Source organism: Triturus cristatus, chromosome 6 (genome assembly GCF_964204655.1).
Source record: "Triturus cristatus chromosome 6, aTriCri1.1, whole genome shotgun sequence".
Taxonomy (NCBI): domain Eukaryota; kingdom Metazoa; phylum Chordata; class Amphibia; order Caudata; family Salamandridae; genus Triturus; species Triturus cristatus.
This window is the reverse complement of record NC_140589.1, coordinates 124567915-124576993: the sequence shown is the minus strand read 5'-3', so window position 1 is coordinate 124576993 and position 9079 is coordinate 124567915.

The following is a 9079-nucleotide window of genomic DNA, read 5'->3' as shown; positions in this document are numbered from 1 at the left end:
TGTAACCGTGTCGTATCTTCATGTGAGCGTAAGCGGGGTGGACAGGCAATGACAGTACTGCGTAGGGGTGTGGCTCCTCCACACGTGGATCTGGGTGTGGTTCAGTGCGGGCCTTGCCAAGGATGTGGCTGATGCGTGTGTCTCTGTTGTAGTGTCTGCGCCACCCGTCATGCAATCGACAATGTTGCCATGTGGCATGTCCCCGGTGTGCGTGGCCGGCCGAAGGAATTCATGTGGGAGGGCATGCCCGCTCGGGGTTAGGGATCACACATGCCCACTGTGGAGTGTGTCGCTATTAGCGCAGCATGAGCCAAAGATGTACCCTCAACTGCATGTCGAGTTCAGCCAGGCAGGTGCTCTACATCTGTGTCAGCACTGTCCTTGCAATGGGCCTAAACACACGTGGCAGGCCACATTCTGCGCAGCATCATCACTGTGTCGTACTCAGGCCTGTAGACATGCGCAGACAGGCATGTCAATGGTGTGCTGTAGGGGTGCATGTGATGTAATCGCGCTGCTCACACTAGTGAATGTGCATGGGGGAGGTGCTGCAGTGAGGCTACGTAGTACACAGTGATGCAGCTCATTTGCAACACGCAGTACATGTCATACAGGAATCACTAAGTCACACATATCACACACCAATAAACCAGTGACCCTGCCAACACATCATGCAGTATGTAGTCATGACTCATGTCTCTCTGCACTGTCACAGGTGACCAAGGATATGCACTCTGCGCTTGGATGATGACACCCCTCCGAGCCCCAAACACACAGGCCCAGAGGCAGTACAATTTGGGCCACAAAGGCACCAGGGAATTGTGGAGCGCACATTTGGCATGTTGAAGTCACGTTTCAGGTGCCTGGACGTCACAGGTGGTAAGTTCCTGTACAGCCCCGACCTGGTGTGCAAGATGATCATTGCAAGTTGGGTGTTGCACAACATATTTGTACGCAGCAAAGCCCCATGGATAGGAGTGCCAGATGCACCAGACGATGATGATCAAGATGAGGCAGGTGGACCACACCCCACTGCAGCTGAAGCAGGAATAGCCCGTAGGGACTACATCATTGACAATTTCTTCTCTGGTTGACGTCACATTGTGTGGGTCCTTCCCAGTAATGGCAGAGTAAGCTGACTGCCACAGGCACTGCATGTGCTAATCAAAGCATTCTGCTATACATTCCCTGCGCGAATGTCACTCATCTGTACAGGCACTTCACTCAGACAAGTGTGGGTGTGACATGTTGTGCTGTCAATTGAGGGATTTGTTGATGGATGGGTGGTGTGTCATCTCTGTGCAGTGAGGCTATTTATGGTGTCACGTATTCGAACTGCCAGTTCTGTTTGTCACAGTTGTTACAGTATCCCACTCTTCGGCGTTTCACATGTGTCCCAAATCATTCCATTTTGGCTGTCATTTGTGGCCTACAGGTGACAACAGGAATTCTCTTGGGCTCTGATATGTGCCGCCATGATGCAGGGATGCACCCTGTGACTTAAGTTGCTCGACATGGGCAGCATGTATGTAAGAGGAGTCACTGCCTCTACATTAGTCCGTCCTTTCATTCTTGTTTGGTCATGGACATGGCACGTCGGGGTGCAGGGGGTGTTGTTTGTCCCTCTACAATGTGAGGGGGAGATGCGGTTTCACAGTGTGTACCATGTTTGTTTCCGCATTGGCGCAGGTTACGTACTGAATGCATGTCAATGTGCATTGTGGCTGTTTGTGGGGAAATGCCTATCTGACTTGGACAATGGTCATTTGTTCTGCGTCACAGCTGTGGGGTTGTGCTCGCACGTTGTCATCTCACCGTTTATTGACTCTGCCTTTAGGTAGCATTTTCCCTCCAGACGCGTGGGATTTGCTGGCCGGTCGCTGGTTTTCTGTGCTTTTTGTACCGCAATTGGCCTCATTGCAGGATTTCTTGCATTCGGCTTTCGCATTTTTGCGGCGTGGCGTTGATTGCTTAGTTAACACGGCGCAATTTTCCCACAATAGAATGCGATGTTGGAGGTTGCGTTAAGTAACTTTTGCGATGGTTATCACACGTTCTTGAGAATATCCCCCTCTAACTGTTAAATCCAGAGCTCACATCCAAAACCCTGCAACAAGAAATCAAGCATAGGAGGGTTGCCAATTTCACCGACATGTGCTCGTGAGATAGATATTTATTAGACGGCCATGATCAAAACAAATTCAAAGCTCTGTTAGCATCCCATATGAAAGGGTATGGGGGCTCAGGGGGAACAGACAACCTGATACCTCTTAAGAGTTTGCACACCAGCAGATGTTCCCCCACTGGGTGGCCATTCACCGGAATATTCCAGGCCGAGATGGCCAATCTGAATATATTAATCACCCTATAAGCCAATCCTTCTGCCTACAAAGAGGCCAAAATATTTAGAATGTGGACTACCCCCATCGGATCCACCTGTTGTCGAAGGCACTAACCCCCCCAGTGAAACGAGGTGGAGCGATAACTTTTATTGATGCTCTTGGCCCAAGACTTTGCAAGCAAAGAGGCAGCATCTGCTGAAAGGCCCAGCAGTTTCCAACATTCCCTGTAATCTGCCAAGCCATTAGGTGAAGTGCGTGTGTGAGAAGCAGGTGATGGGGATTCCCATGGGAATCCCGAAAGAGATCCTGAGACTAGGGTAGATGGACTGGAAAATCCCCAGAAAGTTCCACCAGAACTGGAACTAAGCTTGAGATCTCCAAATTTGGGTAATCACCACCAGATCCGCCTATTGCCTCTGCACCTTTGTCGATAATCTCATGATCATTGCAAAGGGAGGGAATGTATAGCCCTTCTCCCTGCTCCAGTCTTGGAGAAATGTATCTACTGCTACTGCACCTGGGTCTGACTGCTAGCTGCAATACCTCTCCAACTGGAAGTCCAGCCGGGAGGCAAAGAAGTCAATCGAGAAGGGGCCCCAATGGGACTGAAGGTCCTGGAATACCAATGGATGTAGCTTCGAGAGACTGGTGTCCTGCCAATGAAGTGGGTGCCAGTTCTGCCAATTGATTGGAGATGCCAGGAAGGTGCTCTGCTGACAGCGAGATCTGGTTGGCCAGACAGTATTCCCACAGGTCACGGGCCAGATCAGATAGGGCTTTGGTCTTCGTCCCACCGAGATGATTGACATAGCGGGCTGCCGTCACATTGTCCATCTTGAGAAGGACGCAGCATTGGGCCTTGTCCTTGGTCCAGCATTTCCCTGCAAAGGACATCGCCATTAACTCCAGGCAGCTTCTGTGAAAGATCCGTACCACGGAGGACCATTTCCCTCTGTAGAGACGGCCCCGCATCAAGCTCTCCAGCGTGAGCCGCTGGCATCGGACTCAATCACCATATCAGGTTGGGAACCGAAAATGGCCTGACCGTTCCATGCCTCCATATGAGATAACCATCACCGCAGTTTGGTTTTCGCCTCCTTCGAGAGAGGAACAAACTGGGAGTTGGTGACACCTTTGCGTAAGTGCATGCACTTGAGGCATTGGAGTGCTCGGTAATGAAGGGGGCCCGGAAATATGGCTTGTATTGACAATGAAAGGAGGTGTACCACCCTGGCTAAATGGTATAGGGATATTGTGGGCTTGGGCAAGGTGCATCTGAGTTCATGTTTAATTTTGGATAGCTTGTGGGAGGGAAGGCCTAGGTTTGCCCTGACCGAATCCACCATAAACCCCAAAAATGTAATCTTCCGAGAGAGGATCAATCAATCAATCATAGCCTTTGTAAAGCACACTACATACCCGCGAGGGTCTCAAGGTGCTGGGGGCGGGGGGAAGCTGCTACTGTTCGAAGAGCCAAGTCTTGAGAAGTCTTCTGAAGGTCAGAAGGTCTTCGGTCTGCCGTAAGCAGATGGGGAGGGTGTTCCATGTCTTGGTGGCGAGGGGGGAGAATGATCTGCCGCTGGCGGTCACTCTTCGGATGCAGGGGACGGTGGCGAGGGCGCGGTCTGCAGAGAGGAGCTGGCGGGTGGGGGTGTAGATTGATTGATTGATTGATTGATTGATTGATTGATTGATTTCTTCAGCCGTGGGCAGGCGCTGCGTGGGTTTCTTCAGTGGCATGGCCGCGATGGGAATTCTTACCGCTTGTTGGTGTTGCATCAGAAATAGGTGCAGATGCATCACACTTCTTTAGTTGCTTCAAGTTCTCTCAGCTCCCTGCAGCAGGAATAACCCCCAGAGGACCAACACGGGAACAGGCACCTCTTGGCAGGTCAGAACTCCCAGCAATGGAGCTCAGGGTAACTGATGGTGTAGTCTTTGTGTCCCTGAGACTTCAAAACAGCAGGCAAACTCTACTTCAAGCCCTTGGAGATCTTCTTCAAGCAGGATACACAGCACACAGCAAAGTCTTTGTCCTCTCTTTTCAGAAACAACCACTGTAGGACTACCCTTGACAGCACACAGCAATGGGGCAGTTTTTCTCCTTCAGCTTTCCCAGCGTTTCTCCTTGGCAGAGGTTCCTCTTGAGGCCAGAAGTATTCTAAAGTCCTAGGGTCTGGGACCCAAATGTTTATACTCAATTTCTTTTTTTTGTCAGGGCAGCTCTGTGCTCAATCCAAACCAGTTATGTCCTCTCTGGCCCAGCTTCCTGGCTGGAGGTGGAGACAGCATTGTTCAAGGCAGACCAGGCCTATTCAGGTGTAGGGAAATCTCCTCCCACCACTATAGATGCAGCCCAGGTCTATTAAGCTCAGCCCTGACTCATCCAGGAAAGGCAGGACACAACTCACCCCCCCCCAGTGACTGTCTGAAGAGAATGCACATCCCCAGCCCCTGTCCCGTCAAAGCCAGATAATCAATCCACAAACCAGCAGAGGCACACGGGATGGCTAAGCAAGAAAATACCCACTTTCTAAAAGTGGCATTTTCAGGCAAATAATAAAAAAATCATCTTTACTAAAAGAAGCATTTTTATATTCAGAGTTTAGGCATACTTAACTCCATCTTTCTATCTTGTCCCAATGGGAAGTTATACTTATATGATGTTATAAATACACTCCCATTCTGTCCTATAGGGCAGATAGCCTTTTGATAGTGAAAAACGAAATACACTGTATTTCACTATCAGGACATGTCACACACCAGTACATGTCCTACCTTTCACATACACCACACCCTGCCTAAAGGGGTACCTTGGGCCTACCTTAGGGGTGACTCACATGTAAGAAAAGGGAAGGTTAGGGCCTGGCAAGTGGGTGCACTTGCCAGGTTGACACAGCAGTAGAGACTGCGTGCAGGTCTGAGACCCCTTTGAAAGGCTGCTTATGTGGGTGACACAATCCGTGCTGCAGGCCCAGTAGCAGCATTTGAATTACAGGCCCTGGGCACACACAGTGCACTGCACCAGGGACTTAGTAGTAAGTCAAACAAGTCAGTGATGGAAACACCAATCCATATGCCCAATTTACATAGGGAGCACTTGCAGTTTGGCAATGATCAGCAGTGGCATAGTGCCCAGAGCATCTAGACCAGCAAAAACGCAATCAAGCACATAGCAAAAATACAGGAGGAGGAGGCAAAAAGAAGTGGAAAACCATGCCAAGGATGCCAGGTCTAACACGAATGCACAACAGTAAATGGTTCTGTCAGATTCACTTGCAAGCACTTTGTAAATTTTACATCAGTAGAAACAATCCACTTTCTCCTGAGGCTAACATAAATGAACACACAAGAATAAAAATAAAGAAATCATTTATAACAAATGAATGTTCTAGTACTGATTCAATCCACAGTATTATCGGAAAAGGTGATCCGTGTACGGTGCAAAAGTTACTCGTGCAGTGCGTTAAAAGTGCGTAAACAGCACTGAAAAAATGTGACACTCTGAATGTTTTCGCATTCAGCCTGGTCACATTATAATTAAAAAATCCTTTATTTTAGGACTGTGCACTGATCCACGAAGTTTCATTGCCCAATGTGGTGATTAGAGACAGGCAAGTTCTAGAAATCTCTTGAAGTATCAACCCGCTATGTAGGAGTGTGAATTATATATCAAAAGAGGTCTTTATCAGGACAATCAAATGGAACACATTGTTTAACGAATAAACATTGGTCAACTCTCGTGTTCAAAGGATTTACATTTCATAGAGAAGTAAGAATATGAAAGAGACTCACTGAGTCTTCTTGTTCCAAAAACAACTCAAAATCCCTTCATATCTCTGTGTGGGCATGAGAGAATAATCCTGTAACATAGGAAAAAGAAATCTCTAAAAGGACAGTACATTAAGCAAGTAAATCGTGGGTAAAATAGAGTGAAAATACACTCACCTTGAAACATAAATGGAGAATTAAATTCAAAGTAATTTCCTTCCATACAAAGATGAGGGCTGGAAAGAATGAGAAATGAATTCACTAAAAACGTCTTCCCCAGATGTAAAATCAATGTTTCACAGGAGCAAACATTTGTGTTCGTCACCTGTAGATTTAATACAGCAGTGGCTTTTCAGGGAATCTGTGGTGTCTGGAATGCTCACAGGTAGGCCCCGTACAGATAAAGACAGAGTGGCATCATCCAGAGGAAAGGGAGATCATTCCCCATACCAAGATGGCTGACAACACTGTGCGTTCTGGGCCCCAGCAGGAAAAGGGTTTGCTAAACATGATGTGCCATCTGTCAAGAAGATGTGAGTATACAGTCCGGGCTATGTTATTTAGAAGGTCATGGGGTTCAGCTCGGATGATGTAGTGAGCTGATGAATTGTTATACCAGCAAATCAAAAATACAGCATATATAAAGGCCGAATCCTTGCTACTGTTAACAATGTGTTGCATGACACCTATTTACATTGTACTGAGTTGCAGTAGTCAATTAGTTACACAGTGACAACCCAGGAAAACTACGCTTGTGGGGGCAAATGGGCAAGCCTCATTGGGGAGATATTACATAAGGAATGAATTCAATCTGCAGGTTATGACTCAATTGATGCTTCAACACAATAATACAATAAGTGATGGATCAAGGCAGTGAATCCTGCAAACAACAAATAGAATGAAGGTATCTAGACAAACTGTACGGAAACACACAGTGTTGGTAAATGCATTTGACAGTGATCATGTATAGCATGAGTTAGTGAATTAACAAATCCCTAAAATATGATCACGGTTACATGGGTAATCAAAGTACATTGATACGTAGATAATTAATCCACTTTTGAAAAATACAACCTATTTATTGATTTCGTCGAATTCATTAAGCCCATTCTGAACGGGATTTAGAAGATGTATCCACTTACTATCCCTCAAATTCAATATTGCATTGATGTCATCACCCCGGGTATTTATTACATTTTATTCAATTTTCTCCAGCACAAACCAATTTAAATCATCTACATTATGGTTGGCACTAGAAACATGTTCCACCAAGGGTGCTTCCTGAGTTTTATATATGATGCGAATGCAGTGCTGTAGGACCCTGGCTTGTACTTTCTGTCGGGTTTGGCCCATCTAGGCCAGACCACAAGGGCATTTGAAAATGTAGATAAATTCAGTGGGATTGCAATTGGTGTGATCCCTCAGAATACATTTTTTATTGTCATTTTGAAACTCTTTGGTCCCTAAGGTCCTATCACAGGCCTTACAACATTCGCATTTGTAATGTCCCAGTACAGGCGGTAAATTCCAATGTGATTCTCAAGGCAGTGGGTGCTGCGGGCGGTAACAAAGATCGGACAACATGGTCTTGGATGTTTTCCCTCTTTTGTGTGCAAACAATCGTTTGTCATGAGAAGCACCTTCATCTTGAATAAAACTCCAATCTTTATTGATTATTTTCTCAATGTCGCTGCTACGTGACCTTTTCATCTTAGAAACTGTGTCAGGTTTAGGATCCAATAAACACTCTCTTAGGCAATACCGGGCACATTTTCTAGCTTCTTCAATAATCCCTGTAGGTATCCACACTCTAGTAACTTGTAAATCAATGTATTGATTTCTGAAACATAATCTGTTCTCTGGGCACAGTTCTTAAGAACTGGCTTTAATTACTAATGATTTGGAAATGTGAAATAAACAGACCACTTAGTAATGTACAACATTAGCAACTAGAGGTCACTCATTTGTACTTTAAAACTTCAAAAACAAATACATATTGAACCCATGAAAGTGTCTCAATTTATGAAACAAAAGGCAACTCTTGCTTGTTGATATGGGGTGATTTGTTTTTTTGTTTGAATTTGATTTGTAACATCTTGGAGGATAAATGGGGTGGAAGATTTTCTGAGGTCCTCTTGGATGAGTCTGAAAATTGAAGGAGTTTGGCCACAAAATAAAATTGAAAGACAGGGCAGTCACATGTGTGACGAGTACCAGCGTGTTGAAGAGCCAATTTGTGAAAGAATATTTAATTCAATTAGACATATTAGAGGAAATTCAGTGTTCACAGTTGTTGTCTCTAGTAGTGTTAGAGTGTGCATCCAGTGGGGCTCTGCCATATTAGCCTGTTACAAAAACGTCAATAATTGGCCATTCACCAGTTTCTGAATGATTTTAACAAGATTTTATAAGACAAGATTGCTTGTCAAGACGGAACTAGGCTAATTTGTTTAAAAGCTTGTAGGGAGAGTCCAGGTGGGGGGAGTTCTTCTCTATGTCAATTGTTAACAGAGGGGTAGAACTATCTGAGAAGTATCTGAGGCTGGCTCATTTCTTCATAACTTCCCAGCCTACCTAACGGAGTAAGATGTTTGACCATCAAGACCAGAAGTATACAGCTCAAGAAGAGGTTTTCAAAATGACTCAAGGCTCATGGGATTCGCATGCTTATATCTCCAAGTTCAAAGACAAAAACGTGGATTGGACACATTCATCCCTATTACCTTGTTCTGTAAGAGGTTTAAAGGTGAATTAAAGGACAAAATTGCTAGCATCGCTTGAGTTGAATCATTAACAGAACTTATTCAACTAATCAATCTGACTGACAGTCGACTTCAGGAAAGATGCTTGAAATACCAGAAACACACACACACACATGGCAAGCCTCAAAGAAGGAACCCATGCAAGTTTGAATTACAAGTGGTCCATTAACAGGAGAAGAAAGGACTAAGTAATGAAAGTTGGGC